This window comes from Mustela putorius, unplaced genomic scaffold, assembly GCF_011764305.1.
Source record: "Mustela putorius furo isolate JIRA1106 unplaced genomic scaffold, ASM1176430v1.1 tig00003845_pilon_pilon_pilon, whole genome shotgun sequence".
NCBI lineage: Eukaryota > Metazoa > Chordata > Mammalia > Carnivora > Mustelidae > Mustela > Mustela putorius.
The window spans coordinates 88696856-88718617 of NW_025421998.1; the positions used below are offsets into that span (position 1 = coordinate 88696856).

Genomic DNA, 21762 nt, shown 5'->3' on the forward strand with positions numbered 1-21762 from the left:
CTTTTTCAGGTTAGAATTTAGTCTGTATACCAGACCTGGGTCCTGGCCATTGTAGGGTTTAAAAGCATATAACAATTTAATTTAATTTTGTATCCACAACTGCTTTTGAAGGAAATATGCTATTAGAGCTCCCTCAATCAAAAAGCCTCTCCCCCCACCCCACTAAACTCACGGACTGTTAACTTTTGGTTTCATAGACTGTGCTTTCTTTTTAAAGTTATATTTGCGTTCTACAAGACAGCCTCTTTCTCCAAGATTAACATTTCTTATGATTGTTCCTGACAATGGATTCACTTCCAGAGGCCCTGCTCAGGATAACCAAAAAAGGGCATGTAGCTGGCTGGTTTTGGCAGCCTGCACGCAGCTTCAGAGCTTTTTAGGTCTTGGTTTTTCTGATGAGTGATTTCCTGAGCATGCCTAGGGAATGACAGGCATCTCCACAGGCAGGCTGCATCCACCTCGGCCCGGGTGTCGTCATTGGCTGCCCTAGTAGAGAAACTACAGGACAATGCATACCACCGACTGCCGACTGTAAACATAGGGGATATGTGTTCACTTAGCACGGACTTCTGGGAGGGGCTAAGGAAGGGCGGTCTGGAGTTTTATTGAATAGAGCAGTGTGTTTTAGGCTGCCTGCCTGGCTGCCCTCTTGCTGTGCTCCTGCTAGAGAAATCAGTCCTTCCTTTCGGACTTAGTCCCCAGGAAGAAGTTGCAGCCTGCGAGGTAAGCCACAGAGGGCTTTCTTTTAATCTCTTCAGAGAGTCTGGGGGCTTTCTGTGGGTTTCAGTCAACATTCCTGCTTAAGGTAGCTGGAGATGCAAGATTGTAAAAGCCAATAAAACATGCAGATTCGCAGAGCCAGACTGGGCTTTGCTGCCCTGCAGATGTTCCCGGAAGACAAACAGGATGAGATTTCAAGTTCTGTTCTTGGAGTTGGGACGGGAGGAGAGATCACATAGAGACATAGAGACCTATACTCAGGGACCACAGGCAACCTTGGCAAGGGAAGCCTTTGTTTAGGAGTGCCACGGGAATTCTACCTGAGAGCCCCAGGCCAGGGTCAGCAGGCGGGCCGTGCCGGTCTGCCCACACCAGTGGTCTCTCCTGCATCTTTTATACCCAGGCATCTAAAGAGGTTTTACTTTAAAAACAACTTTTTAGGTTAATGAGAAACCAAAAAGTAATGGTTTTTAACCAAAGCCATTTGCATATTGTGCTGCTACCAGTTTTTAAGGCTGGACTTCTAGAGCTGCAAGGAAATAAGTTCAGAGGTGGAAAGAGCGTTTAGCACCAGTTGGGTTAACGTAACTGATCTGATACTTGCCAAGACAGGAAGATGCCTACCACGATCTGTTTCCTATAAAACCTAATAATGAGAGAATGCATGTGCTAGTGGGTGTGTTTTTAGAAATCGCATCTAACATCCTACCAAACTGTTCCTTTAGAAATCTTATTTTCTGTTTGAAAGTGTGCTTGTGACTAGAGAATGTGAAAAGATGTCGTTTTGGAAGTGCGTTCCAGAAAGAGAGGAACCAGTCTTTCATTTCAACATAGTCAGACATATTTGGGCATCTTAAACAGTAGTACAAGGCAGCTAGTTGGTAGTAGCCTGGAATTCCTTTTAGAAAGAGCTGATTGTAAAGGGTGGGGGAATTTTAGTGCTGTGGTAATACATGGTCAGAAAAAGTGGATGAGAACAAAGTAGTTGGTATTCATAGATCCCTTCTGTTAACAGGGCTGTGCAGATGGACTTGTAAACTGGAACAGTAAAATCTTTCTACTGTGTTTGGCAAAACCAGACGTGTATGGCTAGAGCTTAAGTGAAGACGAGGTGGTATGTGGCAAGGAGGGCAAGTCTGATAATTTTTAAATAAACTTGGATATTAAAGGTTTTCAGCTCCAAAGGACTGAATTTGATTTTCTTTCTGCCAAGTAAGGTGGTTTTGTGTTGAGATTCATTAAATAATTTTTTTCTCTTTGTATTTAGAAATTTGGGGATAATTTTTTTTGAGAATGCCTCTCTCCCCTCCTAGAAATGATATATGAGAACAGAGTTCCCTGTGAATTTCTTTTCCTGGAACAGTTCTGAGTAAGTGTGGGAGAAAGGGCTGCAAGTGAAAGCTATAGTTTGATTATGGTCCTTCCCTCAAAGAGATCAAGTTCCAAACTATTTTCACAGTGTTTTTAATGTCAATCAAAATATGGAGAGCAATTTCTTTTTCAACTGTTCTCTAAACCATGTAGGGAATGCAGTTTGGAAGGAAATCTATAATCTTGGGATTTGAGGATAAATTCCATTTTGAAACCAACATCTCAAAATCCCTGAAAGTTCAAACTTTGCTGCCACCACCCTCCCCTCTCTTCTTTGTGCGCGCCCCATCCCCCAACAACCACAGAAACACATTTTTCAACATAAGTGTTGTGCTGTCCGTACTGATGTGCTGGAGCAAGGGGATTTGCTATTTTACTTTATATTGAGCTTTGGGCAGCTGTCTGGACTACTTTCCTCCAGCTGAATGTTAGCTAGAGCACATCTCACCAATTGGGGAGGTAAATGGAGATGGATGAAACTGCTGTGCAAAAACTTTCATTTTAATAAAATCATTTAATAAAGAAATACAACGGCAAGAGTCTAGAATAACAAGTCACTAATAAAAAACGGATCTCCGTATACACAAGGGATGTACAGTAGATAGATCCATAGGTGACAGGCTTGGTTGTTTCCACTGGTTCAAAACCAGTGGATAAACAGAATAAATTAAATAATTCAGATCAATAAATTGCTGTAAAGAAATATTCAGTTCTTCCATTAAAGTTAAGAGGAGAACCAGGCTCAAACTGCAGCTTAAGGGATTTACATGGGAGGCATAAAAGCATACCTGGTGCTCAGGCTATTAACGATTCTGATTGGCTCCTATGACAGGCCTAAGGATTTCCTGCTTTTTGGCAGAGGGAATAGGTTGGTGCTGAGTGCAACCTGGGTGTTCTGTGGCCTGATAAGCCCACAAATCACCTCGGTAGGCCTTTTCTTAAAAACACATATAGTTGGGGTGTGTGGGTGGCTTAGTCAGTTAAGTGTCTGACTCTTGATTTTTGGCTCAGGTCATAATCTCAGGGTTGTGGGGTCAGGCTCTGCGTCAGGCTCTGCACTGGGCATGGAGCATGCTCAAGATTCTCTCCCTCCCTTTGCCCAGTAAAAACAAACAGAAAAAACGCACGTGTAGCTGTCATGGAGACACCCTCACTGTAGCCTCCTGGCAGCAGGGCTGCTCATCAGTGATTCTTCAGCAAGACAGAAAAGTGACGTAGAGACAGGCATGTAAAGGAATTAGCTCAGTCCCCACCTGTCTGCAGTCTGTCACATACCTTAGAAATGTGGTGGGGTGAGCCCATGGTGGGGGGACGGGGAAAACGCTGACAAAGCGGCATGTAAATAGCATGGCGGGCCCAAGGAGGAGGTTAGATGCTGCCAAAGAATTTTTAGACTTTAGAAGAGTTTTCTGGGTAAATTCTCTCTGAGTAATTCTCTCTGAGTAAGTTCTCTCTGGGTGAATTTTCTCTCTGAAAATAGAACCATTAGATCCTTATTGAAAGTCCTTCATCTTTAATGCTAATCCAAGTTTGTCATTAGAGAGATGCCCATAGGTTCTGAGTCCTTTGGTAATTTAAAAAGGTACTTGTAGCTTGACCTAAACTCAGGAACACCGCTAAGAGAGCTCAGTCCCAACACTCGTTCCTCTGTTCAGATAGCTAGGACCTTTGAGGAAGCCATCAATTCCTTGACCTCATGGATGGAACGGGCATAAGGATGCTTCTTCTATCTCCCATAGTGGTTAAAATGCCCAAATGAGATGAGGCTGTTTGACCCTCTTTTATGTAGGCTGTATACTCCAATTTGAGGCCTCTGGACATTAAGCTCATCTTGACTGTATCCTCCACTTCTTACCTAGTATCCCTGATTATCATATTACCCTGATTATAGCTCCTTCCTCATACTTGAGGACCCTTGAGTGGTACCTTCTGAATCTAGTTCTTTCTAGAACCCTGAGCTCTGAGTCCTGGGAATACTGGTCCACCCCACTGTTATCTGAACTTTAGCTCTGGTGATCAGAGACCAGAACACATATCAGGAGGCAGAATGAGATGGGTTATCGGTGGTACAAGGCCATATCCAGGAACCAGGAAATCTGAAGATCCAGTTGAGTGGAAGACCAGTGACAAGGCTGACAACAGAAAGGCCTTAGTAAATGAGGCAGCTTCTCTGCCTCCAGCCAAAAGCATGGAACTAATCCCAGCATGTCAAGCCTGGGCCTTGTAGAGAGGGTGAGGTAATCAGGAGCACCTGGCTGTGGTTCCTGTTGGTATTGAGACCAGACTGCTCCGGGATGGAGCCCCCACCCCCACCCCCTGCTCCCTGTTTCCCTCAATCTTTAGTATCCCCAGCTGGCTCTCCTGGGACTGATCCTTGGTGGCCTCCCTAACTTTCCTACCCCCAGTCCTATCTCTACCAGCTCCCCTGGCTCCTGACCCCCAGCCCAAATAAGGGCTTTCCTGATGCAACACAGTCTGCAGTGTCCCAGCTTTAGGGTGAAGCCCAGAGAATAGCAGGAGGGTCAAGCCTGGTTATGTTCAAGATCGGGGAAAGCCTCTTCCCTTTTTTCAGGCGGGGGAGGGGGCAGTTAGAGCAGACAGAGATAATGTTGGAGCAATTTCTGTGGAAAGAGAATCACTCTGCCTGTCACCCCCACTCTCCCAGTTGGCTGGCAGTGAGTTGAGTGTGGGAGGAGGGCAGGAAGAAGAGGCTGGCTGGGCGCAGGCAGGAGAGGTGATGGAGCAGCCATGTCACTTGTTTGTCCCTGTGTTGCGGTTGCTGTGAATGCCTTTGAAATCTGATGAAACCTCGAAACCCTTATGGTCCCTTGTGAGCCCGCCTTTTGTGATTGACAGGTGAGAAAGCTTGAGCGGGGAAGGTTGGGGTGGGGAGTGAGAAAAAGTCTTGATTTCCATTGGAGCCAAGGCTGGATGGGATCAGAACAGAGTGGAGGTGTCCTTCCTTGTTCCCCAGATTTTCTGAAGGAAGAAAGGATGGTGTGAATACACAGACATAAAAGCTGATTTCACATGATCCCCCATTACAAAGAAAAGAAGATCATCTCTAGAGAAGTAGTTTCCTGTGGGGAGCTTGTCGGGGCTGCAGAAGCTGGGAAGGGCTGCTGCCAAGCATGTGCTGAGAGAGCTCCCCGAGCTTACGAAAAGGATCACTAAGGACCCCTGGGTGGCTCAGTGGGTTAAGCCTCTGCCTTTGGCTCAGGTCCTGATCTCAGGGTCCTGGGATCGAGCCCTGCATTGGACTCTGCTTGGTGGGGAGCCTGCTCCCCAACCCCCTCTCTCTGTGTCAAATAAATAAATAAAATCTTTTAAAAAAAGTAAAAAGGATTGCTAGGTACCAGTCAGGGAATAATTGAAGGAAAGTATTTGGGGGAGGTATTTTAAATGAATATGTATATTATATTTCAGTGATGGAGAACTTGAAGATAAATTGCTTTTTAATCACTTCCTGAGACTTCTGGCATTGTTTTGTGAATATACGGATGAAAATACTTCGCTGTAAGGAAATCATCTTACTTGGAGAGGGACATATTAAGTAGGAATATATAATTAGTTCCTTTGACACCCACATGTAACATTCCCTCTCGCCTGTCTCAACCTGGGGAACGAGGCAGATTTTACCAATGTGCTGAAGATGGGCAGGACCAGGGAAGAGTGCCCAAGGGGTCCAAGGGCCAGAAGCATCAAGGACATTAGTTCCCCTGGGGTCAGGAGGGCTAAGCCAGAATAGATATAAAGTACAATAATGGACTGACCTGTGAATCACAGCCAGGTAAGTAAAAGAAAAACAGTAAAATCAAAAGGCAGGCAGAGGTTTAGAAACCAAAAGCCTGTTTAGCAAGGCAGTGTGTAGGCAGGTATTGTAACATGGGTGAGAACACCTGGCAGCATGTTCAGAGCGACCTATGTTAATAGGCGGTGGTAGCTCAAGTAAAGGGATAGGAGTATAAGATACATATGGAGGGCACCTGGGTGACTCAGTCGGTTAAACATCCACTTCTTGGTTTTGGCTCTGCCGTGATCTCATGGGTTGTAAGATCGAGCCCCACCTTGGGCTCGTTCTCAGTGAGGAGTCTGCTTGAAGATTCTTTCCCTCTGCTCCTCCCCCACGTGGACACGCATGTGCATGTGTGCACGCATGTGTGTGCTCTCTCTCTCTCTCAAATAAATGTATCTTAAAAAAAGATACTTACGGAACAATAAAGGGATGGAATCATAAGGGAATCCAAGAACAGAAGCCACAATTGGACCAGGATCCAAAGAGAACAGGGTTGGAATCAAGGTGGGTCCAAGTATCTCAGCAGAGGTCTATGTGCTTGTGTGAATGTGACTCAGCTGCAGCACATGTGACTGCTCCTTTCTGCTGTCCTACAGACTGGAAAGTTCGCTCTGTGCTTCCTGGTCAAATTCTGAGAGAGGAGACCTGAGTGGTTCAGCTGATAGCTATTGTCTTTGGCAAATCCCCTAGCAGGAGGCTATCAGAGGTTACTGGCATTGCTCATGGGTGAATTACGGGTGGGCCTGACAGCAGTAGTCACCATCACCCCGGGGGGAGAAAAACAGCCCAGTGGGCAATTTTAGTTAGAAGAGAAAGTTAGGCATGGAAGGCAAATTAGCTGAAATGTCCAACAGCTATCAATGTATGTCATTCCAATTTTTATGTGACTGGATTCCTAGAGAGGCAAGCACTTAATGTCAGGGTCATACAGTACTTGATGACCACTTTGGCATTGCCCAATGAACCAGTCTTAAGGGAGGTTAGCTTGGAAGCTTGCAGCACTGGTAATTGAAAAGATAGAATTATCCATTTGAGACAGATTCTAAAGAAAAACACTTAAGTGTTGTTGTTGGCAAGAAATATCGTATGAGTCATAGGTGTGCTATGGCTCCTCTCAAACTAAAGCAATCTTTAAAATTCAATAAATAATGATTTAATAATTGTAATAAATAAAAATTATTACATCTCAATGTAAATTACAGTACTTCATAAACTTACTGCAAAAAAGCTATGTACCCAATCAGTGAAAGTTTCAGTTCTCTACAGAGTTTGTAGTGTAATCTTTCATTCACTGAACACCTGTCTCGATGTCTGTCATGGGAAGTAAAATGAAATAAAACAAAACAATATGCTCTATTCTGGGCTTGTTCTTCATGGAAGCATTCACAAATATGCATCCAGGAATGAGTGTCAAGGACCAGAGAGGGTCAGGAGAACAAAAGATGAGGAATAGATAAGGGATCTAATCCCAAAAGAATGAAAATTGGGGCCACGTGGATGTCTTCAGATATTTGGAGTACTTTTATACGGAAAGAGGAGAAAGCATGCGTATTTCTCAAGATAGCAGAACTAAATACATGTATCCTCTATTTTTAAAGCTGGGCAGGGTCTTAGGAGGCATTTAGCCCAGGGAGCACAAATCATTTTTCATCTGTTTGCCAGCTCCAAACAATTGGTTGTGAAACAATGTGTTGAGAAGGATTCTGAGGCCGAGTCCCAAGCTCGGTGGGGGCAACAAATGCTGTCATGACAGTGATGTCTGGTGCGGAAGGAAAGGGACATTGCTACTCAGGTACCATGTATTTCACACCATTGATGTAGTCCGTAGGTTCCTAATCTCGGCACTTTGAATCTTGGGGAAGACAAAGAATTATTGCAAGAAGTAAACAAATCCCTATATGCAGCAAATGGTTTTGACAAACTGAGTAAATAATAGATCTTACACAATACATGCTACTGTTTTTTAAATTATATAGATGCATTATGATGATAAAATGTTAATTTAGTTATAATAGTTATTGAAGTCATAGTAGATTTTGGTATTATATTTTCTCAGTCAGTGGACTTAAAACATATAATTATATTATAAGGAAGCTGGGACAAGAAATTTAGGATTTAATAAGAAATTCTTTTAAAAAAAAGAACTAGTGATTTTTCATTTTCCAGGCAAGAGACTAAAGCCTGGCCATACCAAGTAAAATTATACACACATTTGTATGTCTCTGATTAATGTCAGTAAGATTCATAAGGGCAGAAAACAGCTTCTTTTTTAATTAACATATACTCAGAAGTATATGTTACATCGCAGAAGCCTAATGTCTGTTGAATGAAAGAACAAAACAAGTGACTTGACCAAGGTCTTCCGGTTAATTAGTGGCAAAGGTGGTTCTGGGACACACAGCGCCTAAGTCCTATGCTGTTGCTGGTTTTGGTCTACTAGATTGCTTCTCCTGAAAGAGGCAAGAGAGAAAGTCCCATGTTAACACTTCCAGGATTTCAGCTTTACAGTACAGCACAGTTTGCCTATAATCTGTAGTCCAGTAGATCTTAGCCAGTGTCTTAATCAGGATCAACTGTAGGGCTTTTTGAAAACATAAATCCCTGAGTCCCATCCCCTGGAGATTATGATCCAGTAGGTCTAGGGCAAGGTCCAGCATCTGTAGTTTGTAAAAACAAAACAAAGCAAAACTCTCTGGTGATTCTGCTAAAACATCCTGGCTCAGTTCTGTACATCTATGTTTAAAATAATTTATAGTTAGATATATGGAGTAACTTACTCCTCAGAAGTGTAGTTGTGTAGTTTTGAGTAATTTCTTTCTGAAAGTTATAGCTGTATGTTCCAAAAAATCAGTTTTCCCGAAGAGTCTAGAATATTTATCTGAAAATTGCTTCAGCTTCCCATACTCTTTTAGTTTGGGCGCAAAGCTATCAGCCCTGTAAGGTCAGGCTGTCTGATGAGATTTCCAGTGTTTGCTTTTGTAAAGCATTGGAAATGTGGCAAGAATAAAATTTCTCATGGTATTTCCACTTCCTGTTCCAGCCACCATTACTAAGTAAAATTTAGGCTTTGAGGGAGGGGTGAATTGAGGAAAAATGTTCTTTTTTAAGTATTTCTGTCTTTAGGATGTTTGTTTATGTTACTTTAGGTATTTAATTTACCAGGAAAGGCAGAAGATGTTTTTCTCTGTTCTCAGCCTTGGGGTAAGGAATGTGCAAATCCTGAGCAGAAGTGGGGAAAAGCTTCCTCCCCCTCACCTTACATCTCCTCTGAGGCCAGGGCCTTCATAGCCTCTGGCTTAGATGTTTCTAGGGATGGCCCTTTACAGAAGCATGTGAGCCCTCAGAGACAGCCCTTGGGTGAACGCTTCTGCAGAACTGAAAATCCATCTCTAGGGTCTTCCTCCTAGTCAGGAGTTACATCCTGAAGATGTAACCTGCACAGAAGAAGCAACCATATTCAGGGCAGCAATTACATAAATTATATTCACTGAGGACTATAGAGCTAAAAGCATCTCTGCCTGAGTAACGTGATGCGATAAGAATGCCAGAACTACTACTTATTTGTATAGATGCTGTTTAGTATACAGAGCAGTGCTTCCACTGTGTGCATGAAGGAGCACTTGCTGGAGAAGAGCAGCTAAAAAGGAAGTAGATTAGGACCCACACGCATAATAACCTCACACTGTCCCCACTCCATGCACCCAACACCATAGTGTGGGAAGCCAGTTCCTCCTAGCTCCCAAAAGCCAAAATTTTAATTTTTAAGATTTTGAGAACTGGTGCTTAAACATAGTCATTATTAGAAATTAAACTATATCAACTGACAATTATATTAAAAACCCAGCTAATAAATCCTCAAAATTCATTCCTTCCTAATTATTTCCTTATGTTTATTGTCTGTGCTCTGGAGGTTAGTTACATTTATTGTGTCTGTGTGAGGGGAATACCACTGAAATTAACATATGCTGCAAATCAGACTCCTCACCCCCCTCCCTACATCCCAGAGCTTGTTGTGAAACATTTCCTAAGGTATCAAGTTGATAAATTCAACCTCAACATAGAAGAGCCAATCAGAATACATTTGTTATTTTGTTGCATCATATTCATAATGTTTGGTTATGATTGTATATTTATTTGTTTATGTGTTGATTATTATGCCCTAGAACATAAGTGCCATGAATCAGGGATTTGGGGATTTTCAGTGCCATGAATTGAAACTAAAAACGGGCCTCCCCACACACATAGTAGAGAATTAAATGAGTAAAGAAATAAATGTCCATAATTTATTTCTTCTTGGTAAGAAAGCTGAAGCCAGTATTCATGTCTGAGCTCATTGATTCTTCTCTAATTATATTATCACTGAAGGCTTACAACAGTGCCCTGGCACGTGCTAAGTAGCATCTAGATGTTTACTAGATAAAAATCAAACAGGTAATCTCCATACAACAACCAAATTTACAGATGAGGAAATTGAGTTACAATTCATTAAGTGACATATCCAAGGTCACAAAGCTAGGAAAGTGGCAGAGCCAGGATTCAAACCCAGGTAACTTGGCTCCATAGTCCACATGCTCAGCCATCACTTTGTGCTGCCTATTGCTAATTACTCCAACATTGGAGGCCCCAGTTTGTGTGTGGCTCTGCAGCTGTGACCCATTTGAGAATACACTTTGGAATACGGAAGACTTGAGTTTGAATCTCAAATTGACTATTTCCCGGCCTGTTTCTTTGCCTATAAAAGGGGGATTATTATTCCTCCACTTAATAGTTATTATAAGGATTAGAAGTAATGTTTCTAAACTGCTTTGCACACGCCGGCACTGAATTAAAAATCATCAGCTCTCAGCTGTGATACCAGTGAGGCTATCTGTAGGTGTGCACTCCCATTAGTCCTCATGCCCAAGCTGCATTCTCCCAGCCTGGATCCTCCATGGCCATGATGTAGATGGAGCAAAGGAAGCCACCTTCTTCCATGTCAGATTCTTCCTGAGGTGGGACTAGGATCAGTAGACAGTAGTTACAGGAAACCCCGTTCAGGTCAGCATAAGCGCTTTGTAACCAGATCTGTCTGTCTCTGGAGCACGCAGCCCTGCTTTGCGGAAGCAGATGACCTCCACCACCCCTTTCAATCACAAAAGTCTTCTCCCCTGCCCTTGTCATTGGTTGTGTGCTGACTTTAACATTCTAGATCATCTTTATCTGGTATGGCTGAAGGGGTTTATTATTCCTGAAGCTGGGTCATTTTGTAGGTTTTAAGGGTTTTTTTTTGTTTTTTATTTTTTGTTTTTTTTTTTACCAGGAATGAGAGGGAAACAGAGGAGGAAAAAAAAGAGAGAGGAGAGAATGAGATACAGCGAGCAGAGAAGATTGAGACTTCCCTGGAGAAAAAAATGCTGAATTTGGGAGGGACAGTGAATTGAAATGGATGGGTGGTTATCCCAACCCCTTGTAGGTTAAGATGGGTAAGAAGATAAGCTAGCTAATTTACTTGCTGTGTGGCAGGCGCCATTCTAGTTGAAAATGACTGTCTCAGGGCAGTCAAGTAAATTAAAGAACTTGCCCAAAGTCACACTACTGGCAAATAGCAGAGCCCGAGTCAGTGCCACTCCCTGAGTCCAGCACTTTCCATTTCCCTCCAGCTGTCTGTTCTGTGTCTTTCCCCAGAAATACGATGGAAACCAGAGCAGGAGGTTTCCATAACCAATCATTATAATTTGTCAGGGAGCCACACTGCAGTTCAAATAGACAAGCACATTGTCGTTCCCTGCCATATAAGGAAGCAGGGCTAAACACCACTTCTTTCACTACTGACTCAACAGATAATTCAAGTGAGAGACAGGATGAGAATCTAGGCCTATAGCTGTTTAAAAAAAAAAAAAAAAAAAAAGGCCTGCTGAACTACTTTCGTGTTTTCCTTTCTTGGTAGCAGAGATAGTTTAACAAGCGGGTTATACCCTTTTCCTTGATTCACGGGAAATATTCTGGAATTATGTGCTGAAAGATGAAAATTCTTTGTCCGAATATATGAGTTACTTTAGCTTTTGATTGTCAAATTTAGATATTCAAAAGGCCAAGACAGAGCTGGTTCTGTGACGCTCAGGAAGGAAGTCAGGGACTGTAACTCTCTGCACAAGTTGGCTCCAGAAGTTGGAGTCCACTCACCGTTCCAGCTGTTCTCAGAGATAGTATTTCTTAGTAAGCCTTCCCATGTAAGTTTGACCTTTGTGCCTCAAACTCAGAGTATTCATGTGATTACCCTTTTTCTTAATAACAGTCATAGTGGGGGTTTCAGAACACAGGCCCGATATCCAACTTCCTGGAGAGAGAAACTGAGGCATGAGCAATTGAAATTATTTCCTAAGGGTCAGCCAGTCCAGTCTTGCCACAGGGAGTGCCCACTCCTTTACATAACTCAAAGAAGTATTACTTAGTCTTCTTAGGGAATTGAGGAAACTACAAAAAGTCGGGTCAGCTTCTCCTAGCTCCCATCTTTGACCAGATTGCATCTGAGGTATTAGTTCCCAAGGGCTACTGGAACAAAGTACCACAAACCAGATAGCTTAAGCAACAGAAATTCCTGTCTCACAGTTCTAGAGGTTAGAATTCCAACAGTAAGGTGTTGACAGTGTTGGTCCTTCCTTTTGACAATTCTGATGGAAGGATCTGTTCCAGGCCTCTTTCCTTGGCTGGTAAATGGCTGTCTTCATGTTCACATAGCATTCTCTTTGTATCCGTATCTCTACCCAAATTTCCTCCTCTTAAAAGACAACAGTCACATCGGATTAGGGCTCATTCTAATGACCTCATTTTAACTTGATTACCTCTGTAAAGACCCTTTTTCCAAATAAGGTCACATTCCGATGTATGGGAGTTAGGACTGCAGTATGAGAATTTTGAGGGAGACAATTCAAGCCATAACATGCTCCAGTTCAAAATGGTGATGGAAATCCATACAGCATATTTTCTGAACCTCTAAATGCCAAAGACCTTGTTGCTTTCCCTCTGGGTCTAGGAATTGGTTAGCTAGAAATCACTTGGCCTTTTGAACTTGACCTTGACATTTACTTTCTGCCTTTTGCAATATGAAATTCTGATCCAGGAAAAAGTCAAGAGAGGTCTTTGAAATGACGCACTGAAATGCGGCTTCACATACTGTGGCCTATCTGTGGAAGCCCATGAAACCACGGTGGCAGACTGTCTGGTATGCAGCCATCAGAAGTCGGGGAGGGGGCTTGGTGGGAAGGCTTGGCTGAGGCACCTCTGAGTCTAATACACAGAGCCCTTGGTGAATGTAAGCAGCAGTGGGCGGGACTTCATGTGTGCGGACGCAGGGCAGAAGGCAGGGATGGCCATTTTCAGTCATTTTTATAACACCAATCATAACCACGAATCCCCACATACAGGGGAAAATACTAGAAGCTAGCACATATTTGTGCTCTGAATCATTTGTCTTCTTTGTTTTCTTCTGTCTCTTCTCACCCTTAAGTTTTTATATTTCTCCTCCCAACATTCTTCCTAAGTTTATCTGTGTTCGGCATAGTTGATTACAAATTACCTACTCGTTATAACCGTGTCTCCTAACGCGTCTCTTCTTTAGCCATTACGCCTTCCTTAAAGCTCTTCATGGTTCCCTTTCCCAGTTTCAGTTTTATTTATGGCTACACCCTGTCTTGGGCCAGAGGTGGTAGATAAGGGGGTGACAGTGCCATTTATTATCCAAACCAGGACACTTTTGAGAGGGAAAGGAGGAGCTATTAATAATTTCTCTAAAATAACAGTCCTAAATGGAGGCGGCCCCAGGCAAACTGGGATGGACCGTCATCCTCTCCACCGTGCAGCTTTCTGCTCCACAGACCTCGCTTCACTCAGCAACCACTCCTTCTGTTTCTGTACCTTAAAAAAAAAAAAAATCGTGTTCGGATTCTTCATTTTATTTCCACCCCAAGAAAATATGTAGTTGTATTTTCCTTTATCCTCTCCTCACTTCTTCTCTTCCCTCGGGATCTCTTATCTCCTTTTATTTTGGTACAATCTTGAGTGCATCTCAGGGAGGCCACTTTGTCTGCCATTAAACATGCAGGACAGATTTCCCGCCTGTCTGAACCCATACACACACAACCAGCACCACCAGCAAATGTTTCAAGCTGCCTTGGGTCTCCGATGAGCCCTTGCTGGACCGTCTACCAGTTCAGCACATTTGCCCAGAAACTAGAGCAATCTCTATGTCATGTAAGCAGCTGTGTCAAGCAGTGTACACACAGGCTGTGTATATGTATGGGATGTTACAGGATAGGTTTCTGATATGTGTACCTGTATACAATTATAGTTGAAAATATATGTCCTGAAAAAAGAAAAGAAAAGAAAAGAAAATATATGGCCTGAAACTTGAGGAAAAAATGAGAATCTAAGCTAACTGTGCATTGCCTTTGTCCTGCCTTTGGTAATCAGGGTTGTTTTCTCATCTAAAGCAGTGTGTACCAAAGGCCTGGTAGCCCTGCCATAGATTTAACGTAAGTAGAAATAAAGTTCAAGGCAGAAAGCATAAGCATTGACCTAAGTCCCTTTCAAGTGTAGTTCTTTTTATGATTTGGTCATATGCAACTTAGGGTTCATTCTGAAAAATCACTTCCATTACCAATTCAGGCCACATGAGGAAGGTCTGAACCTTTTTCTCAGCTCTGAAATGAGAAAGGGAGACATTTTCCTCTTGAATTCCAATCCACAGATATCTGAAAAACTTGCCATTTATAGCACTATGTCAACTGGAAAAAGCTATTCTCCTTTTTAGCTATTTGCTTACTTATTTTAGGGTTTTGACCATAATTTTCTTTCTTTCAGAAATTAATGAATGAAGGGGGCGCCTGGGTGGCTCAGTGGGTTAAAGCCTCTGCCTTTGGCTCAGGTCATGATCCCAGGGTCCTGGGATCGAGCCCAGCATCGGGCTCTCTGCTCGGCAGGGAGCCTGCTTCTTCCTTCTTTTTCTCTGCCTGCCTCTCTGCCTACTTGTAATCTCTGCCTGTCAAATAAATAAATAAAAATCTTAAAAAAAAAATTAATGAATGAAGAAAAAAACAACGAAAGGAGTTGCTCTATGGAAGGAAATAAGGGTTTTGTTAAAGTTTCCTCCTTCCTTCCTTCCTTCCTTCTGACCACCTTCCCCGTCCTCTCCCCTGTCATCCTTCTCTCTTCTTCTTCTCCTCCCTTCTCCTCCTCCCTTTCTTCCTCCTTTTCCTTCTTCTGTTTTTTATTTCTTCTCCCATTGAGCTTTATACCATTGGAAATGTTCTACTGCTGTTGGCAGCCATATACTTTATATATACACCATATACATGGTGGCCTCCTGTCTCTGTTGCTTAGATATGTCTTCTTAAAAAGATTGATGGTAAGAAAAGGAAAAATCAGAATACTTCAACCGCATTCTGCAGCGTAGGTATACAGTTACAGTAATGGTGAAACAGAAATAATCTACCCGAGGAGCTCTCTAATGCCCTAAAACTGGGCAGAGTGATTATCAGCCAGCCTGGAACTGGGGACCCACCTGTGTTTGAGGAAATGAGAAGTGTAGGAGGTGAAGACTTATTTTTAAGTTTCATGCTTTTCCGTATTTCTGTTCTCAGATATGCTGTTAAAATAAAACAGTTACTCTTTCTATTGGGGGTAGTTTCTAGCTTGCTAGTTCTTTTCTCTGACAGTATTTGCAATGAGGTTTAAGTCTTTGGATTTTGGCTCTTGCATTTTGCAGGGGCCTCAGATCCCAGGTGGTGGTCTGAGAGAAAAGCAGCCCCAGTTCCTGGCTCAAGTCCACAGCTGATAGCCTGCATGACTGTGAACAGACTCCTTCCGTCTCAGGCTTCCCAGTTATAAACTGACAATGGTCTTTTCCCCTCTCTGTAACATCCAGGTAGGGAGCAGGTCTTTAATGGAAAGGCATTTTAGGTGGCAAAAGATCTTTAAGACATGGTTTTCTTTCTCTCTCTCTTTTTTTTTTAAGATTTTATTTATTGATTTGACAGAGATCACAAGTAGACAGAGTCAGGTACAGAGAGAGAGGGGGAAGCAGGCTCCCCGCTGAGCAGAGAGCCCGATGTGGGGCTCGATCCCAGGACCCTGAGATCATGACCTGAGCTGAAGGCAGAGGCTTAACCCACTGAGCCACCCAGGTGCCCCAAGACATGGTTTTCTTTTATTTTTTCTTGAAATATGAAGATTTTTGCTTATTGGATTTTTTGGAAGGCATAGGTCATATATCTTATGAGTTCATACAGGAAATTCTAGATTCGAAGTTTAGAATTTGAGGTTTCCAAAAACTACCCCATGCATGTCGGCTTCATCTGACTCTTTCTGGGGCTGCTTCCTCCCCAGTTCCCACCTTTCCTTCTTTACTTGTTTTTAGCACCTGGGGCAAGCATATTCCTTTCCATCCTAGCCTTTAAAAGGAATATTGACAGTTACCTTGTTTGAGACCATCTGAAACCCCAAGGTGGTGGTGGAAGAGGACCATTAGGACAGATTACCATCCACTTTCAGCTTTATCCCTAGTGTAGCCAGAAGTGTTTTTTTTCTTTTTTTAATTTTTAATTTTTTAAATTTCTTTTCAGTGTACCAGAATTCATTATTTATGCACCACACCCAGTGCTCCATGCAATACGTGCCCTCCATAATACCCACCACCAGGCTCGAGGGGGAGATGAACCATGAGAGACTATGGAGTCTGAAAAACAATCTGAGGGTTTTGAAGGGGCAGGGGGTGGGAAGTTGGGTGAGCCTGAATTTTTTTTTCTTTTAAGTTTTTATTTATTTGTCAGCACAAGACAGAGAGAGCACAAGCTGGGGGAGTGGCAGGCAGAGGGAGAAGGAGAAGGAGCTCCCCGCTACGGAGGGAGCCCATGCAGAGCTTGATCCCAGGACCCTGGGATCATGACCTGAGCCGAAGATAGACCTCAGCCAACTGAGCCACACAGGCACCCCTGGAAAAGTTTTTTGTTTTTTTGTTGTTTTGTGAAGATTTGATTTATTTGTTTATTTATTTATTTATTTATTTGACAGAGACACAGTGAGAGAGGGAATACAAGCAGGGGGAATGGGAGAGGGAGCAGCAGTCTCCCCACTGAGCAAGGAGCCCTAAGTGGGACTTGATGCCAGGACATTGGGATCATGACCTAAGCCGAAGGCAGATGCTTAATTGACTGAGCCACCCAGGCAGTCCCAGAAAAGTTTTTTTATAAGCTATCTGAAAGCAAAGGATCTGTCACTCTCAGCTTCACTAAAATTGTCTTTCATCAGCGTTTACATTTCTAACACATGAGATAACGCATGTGAAAGTGCTATGCTTTGTAATGTCTGTAATTATAATATCTATAGCCAGATGTATTAAGGTTTAAAAATACTCTAGGAAACTAAGAGGAAGAGTGGAAGAAAAGCACATTTGATCCTAGCAAGAGTGCTTGGGGCCAAGCTTGCGCAAGCAATCATATGGGTGGGTCAAATTGTATGTTTTTATTATTTTTAAAATAAAATTTAATTTTAGAATAGTTGTTGGATTTACGGAAGAGTTGCAAGGCTGTTACAGAGTTCTGCTACACCCCCACCGAGGTTCCTTTGTTGTTAATATTACTATGCACATTTGTCACAACTAATGAAACGGTACTGACGGCATTATTAACACAACTTCACATTTTATTTGGATCGCCTTAGGCTTTGCCTAATGTCCTTTATTTATTTTTTTAAGTCCCTTAAAGCAGACTAATGTTTAATATGGTAAAAATTTAATATGTACTTTATGGAGATATTGATGGAACTCGTAATCCTTGAGTGAAGATTGCATAAGCAAACTCTTTTCTCCAACATGTGCTAACCAGCAATCTCCTGAGGACTTTCCACCTGAAATACCTGGGACCCCTCTGTTCTCTGGTCTGTTTCCCTTGAGACCATTAGCAGATTCCTCAGCCTGGTCCACACGGATGCCAGATGCTGGAACCCTGTTGCTGCTGTCACTGAGGCTGGCTTTCCCAAACAGATGGGAATGTCTAGCAGCACCTACCACTGCCATTTTATAGTTTTCAAGCAGAGTATTAGCATGACAGGGTTTAGCTGGCCGTCGAACAGCTGAAACTCTGCTCATCAGTTGTATCATACCCCAGTTACTGGTAAGAGCTTTGGCACTGACGGAGGAATAAAAAGACCTCATCCATGTGCCCCCCCAAATCTTGAAATCTATAGATTTTCACAACTTAAAAATATTACACAGCTCATGAAAAATATGTTACTGAAATATAAATTATGGAGGGGCTTGCCATATAGAAATCGTCTCAATATATCATAGCCTTCCATGTACTAAGCTTCCAGACTTTCTTTGAAATACAAGTTAGCAGCATATAATATAAAAGAATCCATTTAATTCAGTTTCTGCCTTTGAGCAACTTGATGACCTCAGGCAGGTGACTCAGCCTTCTGGGACATGATTTCTTATAATGAAGGAGTTGAATTAAATATGGTCTCTTCTAACTTTGTTGTTTGGATTCATGGATTTACAACTTGCCCTTATGAGAGTCATTATTGTCCTTTTGGTCAAGGTTACTTTCTTGTTGTGCTTTTACTGGCAAATCACTTTTTGGACAACTAAATCTGGTTCAAATAGTAATTACAAATGAGTTGCCTTCAAGGTAACCAATTTTTCCAATTATAGTTGGTTTGTTTTTAAAGTTTTTTTGTGTGCAGATATAACTTGTACAGTGGAATGTAAGGATGAAAATATATGAAGAAATGTTGGTATCTTGGTATCTTCATATAAAAGATAATTGGAGGCATCCATTTATCAGTGAATGAAACTAATATTCTAGACTCAGAAGTAGTCCTTAACACCTCCTAAAAGCAACAATATCAGCCCTTTGAGTTGATTATCTAAGTATAAGTGAAGCTGGTAAGAGACACCTTTCATAATCTGAACGGTTGGGTCAACTCTCAGGAAGACATCAAAGTCAAGGATGAGAGTAAGAGCTCAAGGCTCGGGGTGGAAATGGTTACTAGATTTAGCCTGCTTTGGTCTTTCCTGTTCCACATGCAGCTATACAGTTTATATAAAAATATCTCTCCAGAGGATCAGAAAGAACAGATTTATGGAACCAGATGTGAGTTAGCATTTCTACAGGTGTGGCTCTGCAGCTGAAAGAACATGTTGTACCAGAGATGGAGTTTCTTATTATGTAATCAATATAAATTACCACTAGACTTTTATAGAGGTTGATAAAGCAAACATGTGTCATTTGGATTGGCCTTCTGGTATATAAAGAGAACCTCCTTCGCTTGGGACACAGCGTGAAAAAATGCACCTTTAACTATATATAAAAGACTTGGTAGCAAAGACCGTCAGAGCAATCAGGCAAAGTGGTTCCAGTTCGCACACAGAGGGAAGAGCTGGTGAATAGATGGAAATGGTGTTTGTGTGTTTTTCTTCATCAAGAAGGACAAGGAACAGTTCATAAATATTTATAAAATCTCTCAACATCCTAAAGGAGGGGCCAAGAGGATGCAAATGACTAGAAGATTGAGAAAAAATCAGAATCTAAGAGAAAAGATGAAAAAAGAGTGGAATGCGTTAAACTAAAGAGGCAAATACCCTGTTTAAATGGTCCAAAAGTCAAGGTCATGAAAAGAGATTAATTTGGTAAAATGCAGATCATTTTGACAATTAAACACAGAGAATTTTTTAAAAATTCTAGATGGTAAGAGTAAAAATGTTGCTGGTTAATTAGTGTGACTAGCATCACATACTGTTTTGAATTTTTAAAAAGACTGGGTGCTTTTATCCTAAATTATGCAATAAAATAAAAATGAACACTTCCAACACTTTTCTTTTGCTTAAAGCTCTTTTGATTTAGTTTAATTGTATTGTTCAAATCTCTTACATTCTTAAGAATTTTTAAAACTTTCTTAGTCTGTTAATTTCCAAGGAAATTATCTCAGTATCTCCTGAAAACATTATGAATCTGTCCACTTCTCCTTATAAAGTTAGTCATTATTGCTGTTAAAATTAGTCAAATGTTTCAAGGCTATGTTGTTTACATGTAAGTGCATGCTTTTCTAATCTTCCTGATAAAGTATTCTTTTCAGTTCACCTTAAATTCTGTTTTGTCTTCTATTAATATTGCTATATCTTCTTTCTAGCTTTACTTATTAACTTGATAAATTTTAAACCTTTTATTTTCAACATTTCTAAGTAATTTTTTAAACTGGATCTTTCATAAATATCATGTATATAAATTTCTAAATATAGTTCAGAGGGACTTTTTATCATTTACTGTGTGAGCTAAATCCATTGTGTTTTTATGATTAATGATAGATAGGATGTCTGAAAAGCCAAAACATAGGATAAACTTAACGTTAAATGATGTTATATTTTCAAGTAATTTGCTCAATATATATTTTTTAAAGCTTCAGACAACAAATTTAAAGCAATGGGTGTAATTATTAATTTTTTAAAAATATGGTAAGTACACTATTTTCCCTGGCTTTTCAGAATTTTTAGGTGCTAAGTAGTGAATTTATTTTACAAAACATATTGAACATATTACTTGAAAATGTAAATAACCTACAGTATAAAAGTGCTAAGTCCTTATCTCCAATTGTAGAAAGTTATCAATAAGGTCTAACATTAATAAAGCCACTGTAATCAAGACAGTTCGGGATTGGTATAAGAATAGACAAATAGATCTTTGAGACAGAAGAGAAACTACATGAATGAACACCATGTTTCTCACCTTTCCAACATTATTATGACTGTGTAAATATTGCTTCTAGCTGACCACATAGTATACTGTGATTACATTTAATTTTTTTTACATTTAATTTCTTACACTTCTGCTTTTCCCTTCCTCCCATCATAATTAAATAGTTATCCTATTTCTCTTACCTGCTTAGTTTAGTTTTCTGTCACTTATGTGAATGTCGAGCCCTTTTCAATACAAATACATCAGGTGTTTGTCAACTTTTTTTCTTGAAAGATATCCTTCCTGAAACATCTTGGAATTTTCTAGGTTTGTTGCATGGCTAGCTATTCTAAATCCACTTCAGTTGTCTTAGGAATTTCCTTCTTAGGACTGAAAGGAATTTCCTTTCCGTGTGGGCTGAAATTTGAATCCTCTGCTTCCTAGCTGCCACTCTTTCTCCTTCTTTATTCCTCTGTTTTGGTGGAGAAGAGCATCTAGGAGCTTCCTGCTCATGCATGCAGAGGAGACACAATTTTTTAAGTGTCAGTGATATACCTTCTACTTGATTGATTAATTGCCTGGGCATAGAATTCTAGGCTAGAAGTAATTTTCCCTAAAACTTCTCAAAGTGTGCCTGCATTGTCTTCTAGGTTATCAGTGTTGATCTTAGCAAGTCTGGTGCCATTTTGACTCCTTAATATTTTTATGCTGGCAGATTTTTTTCCCTTTCTCTGGAAGTCTTTAGGATCTTCTTTTTATTTTCAGTATTCTGAATTTTCATGACATGGGCCCTCATATCATTTGGATCTGTATTCCTTCTCTTGAACACTTAGTTGACCTGCTCAATCTGGAAAAATACACTTTTAGTTATGGGAAGTTTTCTTATGTCTTTTTTGTGATAATTCCTTCTCACCATTTCCCATGTTTTCTCTTTCTCTCCTGCATCTCCTAAACTGATCTTCTGATTTTCTTTTCTCAAATATTTTCTACTTTTCTATATCTAGTCTAATAAGTGGGAAACGTCCTTAATTTTGGCTTTATATTCATTGTTTTAAACCACAGTAATTTGAATTTCTAAGAGTTCTTTTGTTGTTATTGTGATATTAATTGTTCCTTTTATGACATTCTGATCCTTTTCTAGAAATACAATAGTTCTCTTATCTCTCTTAT

At 41.1% G+C, this 21762-nt stretch overlaps 1 protein-coding gene across 2 annotated transcripts in view; it reads left to right on the forward strand.

Moving 5' to 3' along the window:
- The first annotated feature begins 420 nt into the window (after positions 1 to 420).
- The window catches only part of CALD1 (caldesmon 1), a 188669-nt gene continuing 167327 nt past the window's right edge, over positions 421 to 21762 (forward strand). The window contains exon 1 of one of the 2 annotated variants that reach the window (XM_004741727.3): positions 421 to 723. The gene's annotated coding sequence lies outside the window, so the exon portion shown is untranslated. The remainder of the gene's footprint in view (positions 724 to 21762) is intronic. The other variant, XM_013050292.2, reaches the window with a different exon arrangement.